The following is an 18171-nucleotide window of genomic DNA, read 5'->3' on the forward strand; positions in this document are numbered from 1 at the left end:
TCACAAGCCTTATGTAGTTGGAATGGGCATCCATACAACATTTATTCTACTTTTTGCATTGAGGTAATATCTAAATAGTTTCAAAGAAAGAAAGCGAAAGAAAGAAAGGACAGACCCCACAACTAGGAAAAAAATCTTGTTTTTCATTTTTAGTCCAACTGACATTTGGTGTTAGATTTTTTTTGTATTAATCTCTGCTTGCCTTCCTGTTTTTCTTCAGTTTTAGCCTGTTATTTCCCTTTTTATATCTTTATATCTACCCCTGGGGGCTGGGGATAAGAATAGGCCCTCAGTTTGGCTGTACTTGTCGTAAGAGGCGACTAAACAGCCACCGGGTAGATGGGACTCGTTAGCCTGGGAAGGCAGCTCATCTGAGAGAAGGAAAACTCTGATCCCAAACCTCCACTGCCTTGTGGCTACATCCAGCTATGGAAAAGGCTTCAGGAGTCAACCTCGAGGCAAAATCCGGAGCCGGAGTCCCTGAGGCAGTTCATGGCTGAACACAGTCACGTTCTGGCAACTCCTGCGACGCCGCTGGAACCAACCGTATTGGCTTCTGCCTTTCCATTGGACCATTTTAGCGACGTGGAGAGGGGGGATTTGCTGCATGGGAAACAGCCTATCCTCCATACCTACTTTACCCAGGCTTCGCGCTCTGGAGAGGACACTCTGTTCCAGAACCACCATTCAGAGCGTGACACCATAGTCTTTCGAGACTGAATGATGCCAACAACATATCTTTGATGACCACAGAGTACAATTACTGTAGTTCCCATTTTAGGTATAGCAATCTTCTGCAGGAATATTTTTTCAGATCCACAAGATTCCCTTCTTTAGGCTAATCATACCTTGTTTGCTGTAATATACAGCATGAATATGACAGAGTACTACATACAACCATGGCAAGGGCAGGCCACTTAAATATATTAATTATATATATAAATATATAAATATATTAAAGGGCAGGCCACAAAGATATCTTGACTACGAGGCAGAAGTATCTCCTCAGTTTTTGCGTTATCCAATTCTGCACTGTCTCCTCCTACAGCTCTGTGAATCAGACACTGAATGGGCAAGGATGGTATCAGGGATGGGTGTGAAAAGCAAAAAATAAAATGGATTATGGTGCTTGACTCCAAACTATCACGTGGCTTCTCTGAGAACAAAGAGGGCTCAGCCAGACTTCTTAACTGGATTATTATTCTCATTGTCTTGCTTACAAGGAATGAAGCTCAGAGTCCTTTGGGAGGAACACAAGAAACGAAAATAATTATGGATGGAATATATGTTATGGATAACTCATTGCCTGGATTCTGTTTGGGTTTTGCAAAATTCTTGAGGGGCAGAAACTAGGTAGAAAGATAAACATTCTTATTTTATTAGCTGAAGTGAATATTGCACTATATTCCTGATCTAGGGCTCCATTTGTACTCTAATTTGTACATGGAGTTCTACAGCAAGCAAGTTCCCTAACCATTTCAGTGGAAGGGACAGACCCTCATGCAAATAGACCTGTCCCCATGTCAAACGAAGATGAGAAGGCCCTTCAGATGAAGAAGTACTACTACTACTACTACTATTAACTTTATTTATACCCCACTTTTATCCCCAAAGGGACCCACTCTGCGATGCTGCACTTATATGGAACTGGTAGACTGAATAGTATGTATATGTTGCACACTACAGGAAGAATCTTTACTCCACTATCACAAAGGGAAAACAGTTCTATCTGCACAAGGGGAGTACAATTTTCACTGATCCTCCTTCCCTCAGTAGTCCCTCATGCCATCCTGCTCTAAACATTTTCCAACCTGCAGAAACAAATTCTCATGGGCACGGAGATCTGAGGTAAGGAGTGATAAGTGGAAATCACCTCTCTATGTGCGGAGTCTTCTGTTCCCTGAACGGCCTACAGCACAATCCAAGCCATGGGTACTAGCCACCAATCCTGTTTCACTGAATGGAATGGGATTCTCAAGTAAGTGTTGATAAGATTGTAGCCTTAGAATACAATCCTAAAGTATGTATGAAAAGCATTCTATCTTACTTCGGAAATTTCAAAGAGACTGTACCTACATCTCTATACTTGTTTTTCTAGTAATGCACTCCACATATTATGAAACATCTTCTGCTTAGTTCTATTATTTTGTCACATTTCAGCTTGAGGCTATTGATATTACTATACTTGGGGTTTGCTGAGAAGCTGTCCAAAATATCCAAGCAACAGAATTACAAAAATTCTGAATCCTTCTTTGGATAATATGAACTAGATTCAGCATTAAATAAGGAAAGAATTGGATACAAAGGAATTTAGGTCTCCAAGCTTCGACTTCCAAGTCACATCTGGTCCACCAAAAGTTCTGACCAGCCCAACTCAACCCAGTAGCATTGTAATTATGTGCAGGCCCCCCCCCCCCCATTTCTTCCTCTTCTTCCCTCATTCCTTCCTGCCACTATGCACACTCTTCCTCCTGCTGGATGAAGTGACTCCTGAACTTGGTTGCTGAGAGCCCAACCTAACCAACTTTCCAGAGCTGATGCAGCTGTGCTAACAGGGCATGTGCTGTATCCAGCAGTGGAGGCAGTCACAGAGGCCTCCTCAGGGTTACAGGAATGTTTGTTCCCTTCACTTGGGACTGAATTGCAACTGCATCAACCCTGGATATTTGGACAGAATTGGGCCCTTAATAGGATATACGAAGATAAGCTGATTACAATATGATTATAACATACATAAACTCTTCTGATATTAACCCATATAGTTTTTCTAACCATTGTAAGCCTCTAACAGGCAAAAGAAGCAAACATAGCTCACCCACCATGTGAAGTAATTTCAAATGATAAAAAAAAAATCACCCAAGTATCATATAACTTAGGCTGGTTGATTTTTTTCTGTAGCAGTTCCCATTGGACAAAAGACAACCTCATTTAAAATACCATTTGACTCTTTTGACAGTTTGAACCACTGTCCCAAAAACTGGAAAGAAACTTTGGCTTCATGCATGGATCTCTTCCACATGCCACTTCTTTGGATCTCAGTCTAAAAACAAAAACCAATCTAAGATTTAAAAAAAACACCTTCTGCTTAGTTCTACTATTTTGTCACACTGGCATAGATCTATGATAACCTTTGTACTATATCTCTGTACTCAAAGCCTTTATTCAATTGTGGTAGGTGTTTTAGAAGGCAGCTAGCTTATCCCCTTCCCTCAACCTCATGCTCTGCCCCCTTGAAACCCTATGTCTATGGAGTGAGGCAGGAATAGTGTCAGCATCATCTTGCAGCAATCCTACAAATCAGCGACTCTCATTGAATGAATGTATTCTTACAATGAAAGTACTGAATAAGGTTTTCATTAATTTAGCATTGTAAATTGGAAGGCAGGAGTGAGGGGGCAAGTTGGTTAATTCAAATGTATTGGTAACAATTAGTTATTAACTTTCTGCAAAACCATTTTAGATAAGTGCAATCACTCTCCTTGCCAACACCTTTTCCTGGCCTTCTGATCTACTGGCATGTGGAGCAAATGCTACAAAAACAAAAACTGTTGACCTCTAGGACTAATCAATCTTATCCTTAAGAAGCCTATAAATCTTATTTTAAAAATCCTCAGCATTACACACCCTCAGAGAAGGAAGGATTACTCCTCATTAGCCCATTTGTATTAGGGATGAAAGGTATAGCATACCTCATTTTCAAAACACAGCACTTCTGTGTGCAAAAGGAAGCTTCTGTGGAAACAGGACTTCTCTGAGAGACAAAAGGCCCCATCTTTATTAAAACTGTTTAATGGCCAGCAACCAAACTCCTTTTAAAATCTTCCCTTCTGATGCACCTCTCTTATCTGGAAATGCTTAGAGGAAATGATGGAACAAGTTCTGTGCAACTTAAAAACATGCTTGAGGATGTGCTTGATAGCAACTAAGATGTTAATACTGTAAATATTACAATATTTATAATTTTAATATAAATATTACAACAACAGACGTACTGTTGTAAATATAAGATTGTGAACTTCCTTTAAGCCATTTCTGCCCAACGTTGCATATACGCAACAGGGACCAAATGTGTACACCAGTGGGCCAGGCAAAAATGGGTTAAGCAGGCTGCTGAAGCAGTAGTACAAGTTCTATTCAAAAAACAAATAGCAGGAGTTGGATAACAGGAGCTGACATTACCCTTTTCTCACACCAATCAAGAAATGCTATTTTTTTTATACCCAAATTAGATAAAATTGCTCTGTCTCTTGACAGCATTAGGTACAGGATGCTTAATTATGCAGAAGTAAACATCACACAACTAGAAAGTCTTTGCAAAGAGACACATCTTTCTCAGTGAGAATGCTGAAGTGAACACAAAGATTATTATCCTTGCAGAACTTCACAGATCAATGAAGATAAGGTCTCTAGAAACATAAGATGTGCAAGACATACTCCCCAACAGCCTTAAAGTTTAAAAGAAATATGTTTATGTCTTGGGTGAGGTGAAACTGGAAATAGCCTTAGGTAAGATGTATAAAGACAAGGTTGTTCTTAAAACAGACAACTGTGAGAAAGTGGATACCGACACACAGATGGCACTTCATTTATTTTGCAAGCTAAGGTGATGACAACAAGAAAAGCTGTATTAAAAAGAGATGCTGAAGACCAGAAGTAACCATAGGTTTGAAAGGTTTGCCTTGAACTTGTAAGAAACAACAAAAGAGCAGAGGCGTTCATACGTGAACATAGATTAACATGTCATTTCCAAGCAAACTTCATCAGAGGGTGTTTGAAAAAAGTAATAGCCCTTTATCATAGGTTGCTATGCAAGAATTGCCAGTATATGAACACAAAAAGAAGAGGAGGGGGTTTGTAAGTAGAGTTGCAGCACCTACTCCACTGCTGTAGTGAAGTCCAAGAAAATAAAAGTGTAACTAAAAACTATGTATATAGTTGAAGGAAAGAAAAAAGGTGCGGCTTGCTACCTGAGATCCAAGAGAGATGCCATTTCCGGCCTTTAATGTGGTTACAGCAAAACAAGGCAGATAAAGGAGCATCAAAGAAAGAATGTAAAACACACAATATATACCAAATATTTATAACCATTATTTTGTTATAGGCTTGTTGCACGGTCTCATCTCCCTCAAGGGGTATTCAAACCCAGGGCTATTGAGGGAAGGCTGTACAAACTTCCCAGAAGACTATAAAAAATTTTCCAACTGTTCAAAACAATTTAGTTTGATGGACAGGGTCTTAAATCTACAAGCTTTTGTCATATCAATAAACTACTATGCAACGGACTGTGAGCAGAGATCTTCTCATGCCTCAGTATATATGCATCATACAGTAAATTGTGTGAAAAATGAAAAGGAACAATGATCCTTCTGTTCAAGTACTTTTCCACACTGGCAAAAGACTATCCCTTCAATCACAAACACTACCATGGATGGCTTAAAACTGACTGACAGTCATGAATCTCATAAAAGGCAACATTTTGAAATCTAAAATTAAATTCAATACAGTATAGTCAGCCTGCATTTTATGTGCTATTGACTTGCACAAATTTGAGTATATGTGCTCAGCCCCTCCCCCCCCAACAAAGGCAGAAAAACAAATAGTGTTGGCAATTCCGTTCATCATTCTATTTACTATGTTTATGCCTCAGAGCAGGCCTAAAATCAGAGAATGACGTTGCTTTCCTTCAGTTGTTCTCAGTTCCCACATGTCTCTCATACTGTGGTTTTTAGTTTGTAAAGAGACAATATGCGTGTGCTGGATTTAAGGAAATTTCGACTATACCTGATTTTGGCTCTACATGCTGACTCTGGAAGATAAACCCCTGCATAAGATACAGGTCAACTATAGACCACTTTAGAAATATATTGTATGTATTTTGCTTTATCCTACAGAACCACCAAGACTGACATGCAACTTTACCCACCATGGGAGATAACTAAAGGATATGCTCCCTTCCAATCTGTCTTCATTTCCTCACTATTAATTCACCTTCTCCCAGTGCCAAACCCATCCTATCTCAGTACCACCTCTAGCGAGAATGCAGGATTAGCAACCCCTTATCCTACCGCCCTGTATGTCCTTGCTTGCTTAAACCTCTATCCTCCATCACATGCTAAAAGACTACAGATTAGGGCAGAAAAACAGAAACCGATCCAGAAGAATCTATGCACACTTTCTCCACATGGCTACCCCAATACTAGTTAGATGATCCTAGGAAGGTATACAAGAAGGGTTCAGATGACCCAAGTTTCCTCACTCCCATAGTAACACTGATCCCATTAGCAGTGGCAGCAGCACTAAGCAGAAAAAGGAAACTTGACCAAGTCCTACAAAATCAGTATAGCCCTTTAGACTGCTGTTCAGAGAATGCCGAAGGACTAGTCAGGAAGTGCAGCAATATGTGGAACAAAAGACATCAGGTGAGGAAGGTGGCTTGGGTGCAAATTGCTTGCCCAAAAACAGCTTGTCAGGGAGAGAGGAAAAAGGAGAAAATATTTGTTTGATACTTACATTTCTTTGCAGGTTTTTTTAGTACATAATTACGATGTTTATTATCAATACTATAATCACTTTTGGGTTTATTATATCCAAGAAGCATCTTACATAGTTTATGAGCTCTTCCAGCACCACTTCTGCATTTCTTAATGACAAAGTTGAACCAGTCACTTTAAAAGCCATTATAATCCTGTATAATGATGACCCTTGAAGTATGACGAGGCAGTTTAACGGACTGGCTGCTTGCCAGTTCTCCCAAGGAAAGACAAAAATGGTCACGGACTGCTATACTTGGCATCTTCTTGAACATTCAGTAGCAAGAGAATTTAATGGTGGCAGATGGAGTGTTTCTCATACTTTTTCCAATGAGAATACAGGGAACATGATCACATTTAAGTTATACAAGTACTACAGTAAATAATATTGTAAAGAAGGGAGAAGTTCCATTTATAAATTAACTTATGAGTAAAGGTGTTTGAAAATGGTGTTATTTATTTTATTCAGAAGTAATTCCATTGTATTCAGTAAGATTTAGGTTGTAACCCTATGCTATTCAACAAAATCAAACACCTCCTCTATGACTAATAATATATCAGACTGTATTTATATTATATATACTAGAAATCAGGAACACTTTACATTCCACCACATTAGATTCCAAGCTATTAATTGCACTTAATTCCATCAATGTTATTCTATGTGGCACTTGGGAAGCAACTTCCCATTGTGATTACTCCCATGCCACAACACAATAGTTTTCCCCAAACCGTGTGCCACAATAAGTGTGTACCTTGAGACATTAAGTCCCTGGGTTGGATGCATCCACCAGTCTGCCTGGAATGGGAAGACCCTATGCACCACTGGTCACAAGGCCCTGAGAAGCCCTGAGAAGTCCCCTCTCTTTTGCCACTATATGGACAATAACAGTGCCCCCAGAGAGGGATTAACCCAGCCTATGCTTACAACTGACAAATGATTCTGGGAATCCCAAAAGCATTACGATTACATGGAAAGCATTATCCCATCCCTGAGCCTTGGGTGAAGGAAGAATGTTCAAAGGTTATACTGAGTCATGCTGCATTTGTAACAAAGGATGCTTGCCCACTGTTCCAGGACCTAAGCCAGGGACAGAGATGCCTCCAATTTTTATCTAGAAAAAGACTGTACCCTCGGGTATCAAAGGTTTGGGAGACACTTGATTAAACTGTTATGGCTCACCTTTTTCTTTCCTAAAGAAGACCTCAGATTGCCTTCTGTAGACAAAAAATGGTTGGCAACCTTCAGTCTCGAAAGACTATGGTATAAGCCTACAGCACCCAGTATTCCCAGGTGGTCTCCCATCCAAGTACTAACCAGGCCTGACCCTGCTTAGCTTCCGAGATCAGATGAGATTGGACATGTGCAGGGTAACAGTTGCTATCTGTAGACAAAATGTATGGCTTAAGCAGGCCTCTTTTGGATGGAAGACACCTAGCTCCTCACTCTGCCAAACCTAAGAGAATACAGCTTCGCAGGGCTTCGCTTCCCCCCCCCCCAAATTAAGGATCTTAATAAGCAAGGTAGGCTTGTATGTGGCCATTTCTAAAGTATGCAGACCCAAATAGTTCTCAAACTGGGGAGTCGTGATGCCCCAACCAGAGAGCCCTGGCCTCTGCCCCTTAAGGGGCAGGGAGGGGGGAAGGCAGCAACTGGGGCATTTGGTGGGCCGCTGTGAGAGACAGGAAGCTGGACTAGATGGGCCTATGGCCTGATCCAACGGGGCTGTTCTTATGCCCCCAGGAGGCTGCTGCAGACTCTGGTAAGTGACAGCAAGCCCCTGCACCCCTCTAAAGCAGCACGATCCAGCAGATTGTGTCACTTCCTTCCCCCCCACCCCCACACACACTGTGGCTCAAACTCTCCCTGACAGTTTGAGAACCGCTGAATTAAGAGCTTCATAGGCTAAAGCTAGCAACTTGAAGTGGACTTCCAAGTCCTTCAACTCCTAGCAACAGATGGCCCATAACAAGGTGTTACATTCTGCAACAGTTGCCAAACTTTGTGAGGAAAAATGACCTTAAGTCTAACTGTAATAGCAACATATAATTATCCCAATTCAGGAGCACTGCACTGTCTATTATACAATTTTTATATATAATTATAATTTTACTAACTATAAAATACAGGTTCAACCTTGTTATACACGGATCTGACTCAACACGAATGGCCACTGCAAATGAGAAGGAATGTGCTGATCCCTGGAGAAGGAAAAGAATGCACCATTTAAATCACAGTTTAAAAAACTACTTTTTACTTTTGCAGGCAGATGTGTAAGTGATTACAGGTAAAACCTAATTATCCACAGATTTTTCTATCTCAAAGCTGATGAGAAGGGCCCTTTAAATTAAAGCAAAACAGTTCTTTAATAATACCAGAGAGGGCAGCCAGCTGACAATCCATCATTCATTCTCTCTGCAGGCTTCACTCCACCCTTCCCCCTGAACAAGTGAAAGAAGGCTATGTGGCATGGCAGTGATTATCACCTTTCCTCCGGGGCTCCTGGTGAAGGGAGGGATTGCTGCCTCCTAGTGAAGCCTAAGTGCCTGGAGAGAGACTTGATTGCCTCTGTGTGCATTTCAAAAGGTCAGCAAGGCTGTTTCTAAATCACTGAAGCAAAGAGACTTTGTATTTTAAATTGATTTGCTTTAGTGAGTTTTTTTGCCATCCAGGTGAGTGCTTGGAATGGAATCCTTGCGAATAATGAGACTCAACCTGTATTAAGAAGTCTCTTGTATAAAAGTCATACATTGTATCTACAGATACATGGAGTTGCACTCCCTCTGCAGAAACAGGGACACAGCTGGGGAGACATCCTGAAATCACAGGTACTCCTAGACTGCGAAGTGGAGGTTGTAGCCCAGCTTCAGTTGACGCGCCAGTGACAGTCATACCTGACTTGGCTGAACTTGACCACAGTGGTCTACACCTTGGTAACATGTCATCTTGACCACTGTAACATGTTCTACCTGGGGCCACCCTTAAAGACTGTCTGGAAACTGCAATTAATGCAGAATGTGGTAATCTGTGTAGTTTTTGGGGCTTAGCAGTTAAACTCTAACAGGCTACTGTTTAATCTGCTACACTGACTGCCACTTTGCTTCCAAGCCCAATTCAGGGTTTTAACCTTCAAAGCCCTTTATGGCTTAGGACCTGAGAGACCATCTTCTTTTTATTCTGGCCTGCCTCCTGAAATCATTGGAGAGGGCCTGCCTACATGTGCCACCACTGATGGGTGATGTGGGGGGCACTGATGGGGAGGGGCAACTAGAGGTAAGGCCTTTAGTTTGCCACTGCAGCTGTGGAACTCCCTCCCATCTAAAGAACTGTTTTAGTCGACTTTTTCTTTAGAGCCATGGTGGGTGGTGGATATTGGGATTTATAATTGCTATCTGCTGCTTTTCATTGACACGTTTACTGTTGCTCTATTGCCGCATATTACCTGCTGCACTTTAATGAATGCCGTATGCTACTAATTTGTATTTGAACACTTTACATTGCTACTTTGCTGGTTTTGTGCTTTGTCAGGGTTTTTTATGCTGCGGATTGTCTTGTTTTTATTATAGTACATTTTTAAAGTTTATAAATTTGTCACTTTTAATAATGATTTTATGTATTTTTAGTTGGGTGCCCAAAAACATGGGGTAAAGACAGAACACAAATTCATTAAATAAATAAGCCATGCATGAGCAAAAGGACACATCCACTTGCACAAGGTGGTTCTGATTTCCACTGATTCCCTCTGCTATACCCCATCATATACTATTTGGGAGAGTCCACATCCCTCAAGAGTGGAGTTGGGCAGCGCAAGCAGCTGTAGCGAAGAGGGAGGGTGCCATTTATGACTACAACTCCGCTTGTACTCCATTGGATAGATAACCCAGAAAGTGATAATCCAGAATAGTTTTCATTGTTTATTTATTTGTAAGAATGTATATCTTGTGTTTCATTTGTTCCTTATTTCTCCCATCATAAAAATGATGTTTTTATTTTAGAAATGGGTTATGTCAGAATGCCAGATGCAAGGGAGGGCACCAGGATGAGGTCTCTTGTTATCTGGTGTGCTCCCTGGGGCATTTGGTGGGCTGCTGTGAGATACAGGAAGCTGGACTAGATGGGCCTATGGCCTGATCCAGTGGGGCTGTTCTTATGTTCTTATGTATGTGGTGTTCCCAGGCACCAGCCAGATCTAAACCTGTTTCAGTCCAGCAACAAACGTTTTAAATCCAGCATAACAACAGTAACAATACAGCATTACCTAAGATAGAACAGGGGATGCATTCCCTGAAAGTTGAGCGCTTCTTTATACAGCACTACTGGAGACATTATTGATCTTATAGGCAAGAAACTGGACTATCAATTGGATCAGAACAAAGAATGTTTAGTGAATCAGCACTAAAGGAGGTATGACTGTATATAGCATTTATATAGCGCCTTAAGTTGCAATCCTGTACAAACGTACCTGGGAGTAAGTACCACTGAACACAATGGGATTTACTTTTCAGTAGACATTCATAGGATTGTTCTATAGGTCATGGTTGTGAATTAACCCTCTCTGCTTGTGTATGACAACATAAATATCTAGAAAGCCTTCCATTCCTGAGCCAGACATGCAGTTATCACTAGGAAAACATCCTAAAGTACACTGAAAAGTCTGCTTTCAACATTAGTAAATCATTAAAAAGGGAAGAACAGTAGTAAGTATATATAGTTAATATAGCCCCACAAATATTAGGTCAGAGAGTAAAGTACATACTGTAAAGTTTTGCCAAATTTTCAGAGTTTAATAAGCCAGCCTTATTACAGATTACATAAACCAAAGAGCTTAACTACAGTTAAAGTTTTGAGTTTCAGTTACCTGTGTTAAATACATAGGTATTATTTGCCCTGCCAGCATTTCTGGGTATATCATCTCCAACAAGCTTAAGGTTGTATGCATGCTGTAGAGTTCAATATCATCAAACCTAACCACAAGCATCAAAACATAAGCATTTAGATGTTTTTTTAAAGATTTCCTATGAAACATTTTCACTTAAAATTAAAACAGAATCTGATTTTGCAAGTCTTATCCAAGTTAAGTAATACAAAAGGAGAATGGCTGAACCAATGGCTGAACCAACACTTCAATGGTTATATCTGGACTTTCAGAAGGCGTTTGACACGGTCCCTCACCAAAGGCTACTGAAAAAACTCCACAATCAGGGAATTAGAGGACAGGTCCTCTCGTGGATTGAGAACTGGTTGGAGGCCAGGAAGCAGAGAGTGGGTGTCAATGGGCAATTTTCACAATGGAGAGAGGTGAAAAGCAGTGTGCCCCAAGGATCTGTCCTGGGATCGGTGCTTTTCAACCTCTTCATAAATGACCTGGAGACAGGGTGGAGCAGTGAAGTGGCTAAGTTTGCAGATGACACCAAACTTTTCCGAGTGGTAAAGACCAGAAGTGATTGTGAGGAGCTCCAGAAGGATCTCTCCAGACTGGCAGAATGGGCAGCAAAATGGCAGATGCGCTTCAATGTCAGTAAGTGTAAAGTCATGCACATTGGGGCAAAAAATCAAAACTTTAGATATAGGCTGATGGGTTCTGAGCTGTCTGTGACAGATCAGGAGAGAGATCTTGGGGTGGTGGTGGACAGGTCGATGAAAGTGTCGACCCAATGTGCGGCGGCAGTGAAGAAGGCCAATTCTATGCTTGGGATCATTAGGAAGGGTATTGAGAACAAAACGGCTAGTATTATAATGCCGTTGTACAAATCTATGATAAGGCCACACCTGGAGTATTGTGTCCAGTTCTGGTCGCCGCATCTCAAAAAAGACATAGTGGAAATGGAAAAGGTGCAAAAGAGAGCGACTAAGATGATTACGGGGCTGGGGCACCTTCCTTATGAGGAAAGGCTACGGCGTTTGGGCCTCTTCAGCCTAGAAAAGAGACGCTTGAGGGGGGACATGATTGAGACATACAAAATTATGCAGGGAATGGACAGAGTGGATAGGGAGATGCTCTTTACACTCTCACATAATACCAGAACCAGGGGACATCCACTAAAATTGAGTGTTGGGTGGGTTAGGACAGACAAAAGAAAATATTTCTTTACTCAGCGTGTGGTTGGTCTGTGGAACTCCTTGCCACAGGATGTGGTGCTGGTGTCTAGCCTAGATGCCTTTAAAAGGGGATTGGACAAGTTTCTGGAGGAAAAATCCATTATGGGGTACAAGCCATGATGTGTATGAGCAACCTCCTGATTTTAGAAATGGGTTATGTCAGAATGCCAGATGTAGGGGAGGGCACCAGGATGAGGTCTCTTGTTATCTGGTGTGCTCCCTGGGGCATTTGGTGGGCCGCTGTGAGATACAGGAAGCTGGACTAGATGGGCCTATGGCCTGATCCAGTGGGGCTGTTCTTATGTTCTTAATGGAATCTTACAGCAACAGTTCTTTCCCTACAATCTTTTATTTGTCTTCGACCAGTTTCATATGATAGCCCTAACTTTTTACATGTGCTTCTCTGCCTAGAGGAACCAGAGGCTCTTATTCAGAAACTTGTACATTGGTGTTTAAAAGTGCCAGTATGTTTCTTGCATGGTCTGTGGACCATGTACACATAACAATCACATCTGCCGCATAATGTGGAGTCATTCTTAAAATTACTTGGATTAGAGCTTGGAGGAACCTATTCTAGGTATATCCTCACAGGGGACTGTGTTCAAACAGGATATATGTTACAAAGTTAAACAAATGCAAGCTCAAATGAGTTTTTCATCTGAAAAGAAAGCTGAGACTGCTATACCAGCTATGCCTTCTTAGGGATAGCATGGCCACAGTTATTCAGTTTTCATGATTGATGAACACCTACAGGTTAGCTTAATATACTGAACATAGGGCTGCTTTTGAAGACTGGTTAGAAACTGCAGTTAGTATTCTAGCAGTTATATTTTGTACTAACTGGAACCAATCATTAAGAACATATATTTTGCCTGAGTGCTCCACTGGTTCTGTGCACTTCTGAGCACAATCTGAAAAACTGATGCTTATCATTAAAGTTCAGTATGGCATGGGATTTGGATGACTGAAGGAATATTTTCTTCACATCAACCTGCTCATGCAAGTTGAGATAATCTCTGGACAGACACCTTTATTTGATTTCTCCTTTCATTTCAGGTTAACAGGGTAGCAAATAGGGAAAAAGTCTTCTCAATTGTGACATGCCATTCAGTGCCTGTTATCCTCTGTCTGATGCCAGATGATCTTTTTACTTTCCTATGCTTTTGAAGTCTGATGAGTTGTTAAGCTCTTACTATTTTATTTCTGCAACCTTGGGTTCTCACACCTGAGGTCAGTTCAGTTCACTATCTAGGCTCTGTGCAAACATAAAAGTCCAGATTTTTAAAAGGCTGCTATTTGCAAATTATTAACTATGCATATGTTTATAAAGTATTTAATCGTTTAAGAAAGACTTCTGCATAAGACTGTTTTACAGCTAATTCCTGGTCCCTTGTTGAGTCCATCTTTTTTCATCATTCCATGGGAAGCCCCACCACTACTTTATTCTCATTGCATCACAATCTATTTTTTTAATACATAAAACAGCTTCTAAAGCACTGTGCATTATGGGATGGGCAGGGTTGCATTTTGGAAAGCAAACTGGAAAAATATTTTGGTGTATGCTAAAAATATATATAGGAGTGTGTCCAAAGTTCCAACATACTTTCAAGTATACTTTAAAACTATCTCCAATCTGACCTGCTTTCTCAAAAATCTTGTCTTCTCTAATGTCCATCACATTATGTATGTGTGTGTGTGTGTGTATACACGCATACACACACACACACACACACACACACACACCATCTTCTGCAATCCCTCTTTCCTGTTACCATTATCAATATTTACAAAAAACTCTGTCAGGAGATCTTTATATCACATCCACTGCTATGGGAAGTCAGATCCAATGCTGCCCTAGTGCCAGCACTGGGTGTCACAAATGTGCCATAAGACATGTTCACACCACCCTGGGAGTAAACTGTGCTAGCGGGGAAGCCTGAGCCATCCTGTCAATGTTGCAGTCAAAACCCCAGCCACCAGTGGAGCAGAGATAAATGGCATGTAGCACAGGGAAGGTGGTGGGAAGATGGGGGAAGGGCAGAACAGATGTGGGACAGGCCTGGGAGAGGGGTGGGACTGCTGGAGGCTTCCTCCTGTCCCCTGTGTTGGGCCCAAAAGCCTGACATAGGGCTTCTTGAGTCTGCGCCATTGAAATAGCTGGCACAGACTTGAGAAGCCCATTGAGCAGGCTCTGGTTTTACTCGGGGTAACAGGATTTCCCAAGGAGATGCTCAAGTTCAGCACAGGATGCAGCAATAGTTATTTGGAGCTCTTGTGTATCCAACTCCTGTGTTGGATAGGATTGGGCTATTAATCTTTGAAATGTACCATGAAATAACCATGTGCAAGTAAGACCATGTTTGGTGTTAAGGGAACAAGTCCTGAGGAGCTTCATGTTCATGTGCTGTCTCCTTCCTTCCTCTCCTCCTTTCACAATCAGGAATCTTGATGGGTGGTCCTGGAAAAAGTAGGTGGCCTCATTGCAGCAGGGAAGCTGAGGCTAAAAGGGAGTGGCTTGCCACAGGCCACATGGTGGATTCATGGAAGGGGTAAGAAACTGGGGAAGTTCACATCACTCAGTCTTTTAGCCAGTATGATACACCAATGACAATAAAACAAAAAAATCAAAGGGTCTTCATTCACGGTTCTAAATTATCATCTGCATTCTAAATCTCAAGCCAGCCTTTTGATATTACACAATAAATAACCATTAATTTTCATAGGAATAGGACTAAGAGCAGTGAACTGCATCCATTAAGGGCTGCTACACACATCATCACTATGTGTGGCAACTGCAATCCCTATGTAGCAAAATACACATTCACTATAATATGTGAAGTGTGTCGCAAACATACTTATTACATAGTCAATGCATGCTCTGTCCATGCACCCATGACAAACATTTCCCATATAGCCATGGATATGAGAACTGCGCTTTATATAACATAGTAAACAACTTTCTCTTATATGCCTCCAACTGGAAAGCAGTAATACGGAAAGACACACTAAGAATATTACATATGAGGACCATCCTGCTTTAAGTTCCAAAAATCTCACAAAGCAACCTAATAGATTTAAACAACCAATCATTCATCTAACGGTGTATTTTGAGAGTATGATTCCCAAAGTACATTTTCTACATTAAAGCTGCTGGGCTTAGAATTAGTCCATGAGAGACCAAACAGATGGGGGGAAAGATGCTAAAGTAGGATTTTTTTTTTTCAAAATGCTGGGGATGATTGTGATGAATTGTCTAAATTACTTCAGCAATGTTCATTGTGCCGTCATTTCAGGAGAATAAGTAATCATAAATGCCTTATTGAGACCTTTGGGGTCAAACTAGGCTTAAAATGAGAGTTCTATGATAAACTCTCCTGACATATTTTTATTTGGTTAAAAGCAGTTGTAGAGGCTCTGATTTGGACTTGGCCTTGTCACCAAGGAAGAGGGAGTTAACCTTTCTTTGCTCTGCCACTTTCTTGCTGAAAATTTCCCGCTCTTCAAAAAACAAACAAACACTGCCATAGAGATATTCCCCCCCCCCCATTTGCAGCTAATAGATGCTTCATGGAAGCTGATTTCCATTGGAGAAACAGTGCATGGAGAACAAGTTAACTATTGTTATTAATTAAAGAAAAAGATGCTAGAATATCCAATTACTGACTTCCCACATGTGTCATGTAGAGCTGGTACTAAAAGTGTAAATTGCAAGCTAGGAAACTCACAGGTCAGATTCACCTTAGCCATGAATTGAATAATGATGTTATGTAAGCCAGTCTGTCAGACCGAACTCCCCAAATGAAATAAGAATAATGTATGGTCTACCTTACAGGGTTGTTATAAGTAAGGGTTAACCAGATAATGACTAGGACATGTTATGAAGTTTCTAAAGTGCATTGCTTGATAGTATTGCATCCTCACCAACTGACAGCCTAGAACTTCTACTCTCAACACTTCAGAAATCACTTAGTCATGGCAGATGAAACCTTTCAGTCTTCTGCTTTTACTCAGGCAAAAGCACAACTTCTCATTTCCTGATTAGCTCTTCAGAATAATTTTTAAACTATATTTATACTACTTTCACTGTCTCATCTTCTTGTGCTAGTGCTACAAACGTAAACAACTATCACATCTGTGTGAGCAATGTGGAAGACCACAACACACTGCATCTGAGAATTACACCTGGGTCAGTTATCAACTTGCCTTCTCTAACAGTTGCTATACAAACAGTCTGGAATATCTTAATTCTTCAGAGAACAATTATGCCAGAGGTGTCAAACTCATTTCATACAGAGGGCCAAATAGCATTCATGATGCCTGCTGAGGGCCGGAGGTGATGTCATTACACAGGAAGTGATGTCTTTAAACAGGTCAAAACCAGAAATAAACACTGTTTTCTCATGTAGGAACTCATTGGCTGCTAATGACAGGAGAGAAAATACAGAAATCTTGATCATATTTCAAGATATGGGAGAGCCCAACTATTATGCTGGCCAGCCTTTCAGCAGTGTCAACTCAGTATTGCTCAGGAGCTGAGAGTCCAATGGCCAGATAAAAAGCTTTCGGGGGCAGCATCCAGCCCCCAGGCCTTATGTTTGACATCCCTGAATTATGCTATCTCTATTCAGTTGGAAAGAAGTAGTTATTTGGCAGAATCAGACTAGGAAAGAAAGATCAGGCTAATTTTTTTAACAGAAGAAGAATGTCATTGTTTTCTGCTTATTTCAGCAAGGTTTTTATAATTATTTGGAAGAGCCAGCAGTGCTGATCTAAGAGGACAGATTAAAATCCTTACTCAGTCATGGACTTGGTGGGTGGCCTTGGAAAGTTACACACAAATGCTCCCCCTCTCTTTCATCCTCAGTATCTCATTTGTAAGTAATTTAAGAAGTAATCTCCTACCTTAAAAAAAAAACTTGTAGAGAAAAATGATTGTACAGATCTATGATAATATCCTTCTACACAGAAATGAGTTAAAGCCTTATACCCAAAATTTGTCCGTTTTTAAACTGGTACTACCCTTTAACCTGAAATTAAACAATGCTATTCTTTATTTCTCCTTACTATTACTGCTACTCTACTCATCAATACTGCTATTGATTCCTACACAACTGGGATATGTTTGATACTCTGAAATATATTGACCAACCCATGTAAATATTTTCCTTATCAGCTTTTTTTTGGGGGGGAGGGGGCTCTTGATGGGGTTTCTTTAGTTTTGTTATCTGTCTATACTAGAACCGCTGAGATGGGCAAAACTCTAAATCTTTAAGTTAATAAAAAAATAAAACCTTATAACCAGAATCACAGATCACTGGTAACTATCAAACAATTTTTAAAAACCTATGCAGAGTAAAATTACCAGTACATAAAATAAATATTCAGGATTCAAACATTGTGGAGTGTCTACCAAGGCTCCAACATACTGTAGTACAGTACAAAAATTGGAGGAATTTTAGTTATTGGAATTTATATGCTGTACAGCAGGAACACCTGTATCAATAAGACAATATATCCAGATGATTCAGTCATTTAAATAAA

At 40.6% G+C, this 18171-nt stretch overlaps 1 protein-coding gene and 1 pseudogene across 5 annotated transcripts in view; both read right to left on the reverse strand.

Annotated features, from left to right (window-relative positions):
* SLC12A7 (solute carrier family 12 member 7) overlaps positions 1 to 18171 on the reverse strand; it is a 134395-nt gene that overhangs the window by 82867 nt on the left and 33357 nt on the right. The window lies entirely within an intron of this gene.
* On the reverse strand, positions 7800 to 7923 carry LOC136650230 (5S ribosomal RNA; annotated as a pseudogene).

This window comes from Tiliqua scincoides, chromosome 4 (genome assembly GCF_035046505.1).
Source record: "Tiliqua scincoides isolate rTilSci1 chromosome 4, rTilSci1.hap2, whole genome shotgun sequence".
In the NCBI taxonomy this organism is placed as follows: domain Eukaryota; kingdom Metazoa; phylum Chordata; class Lepidosauria; order Squamata; family Scincidae; genus Tiliqua; species Tiliqua scincoides.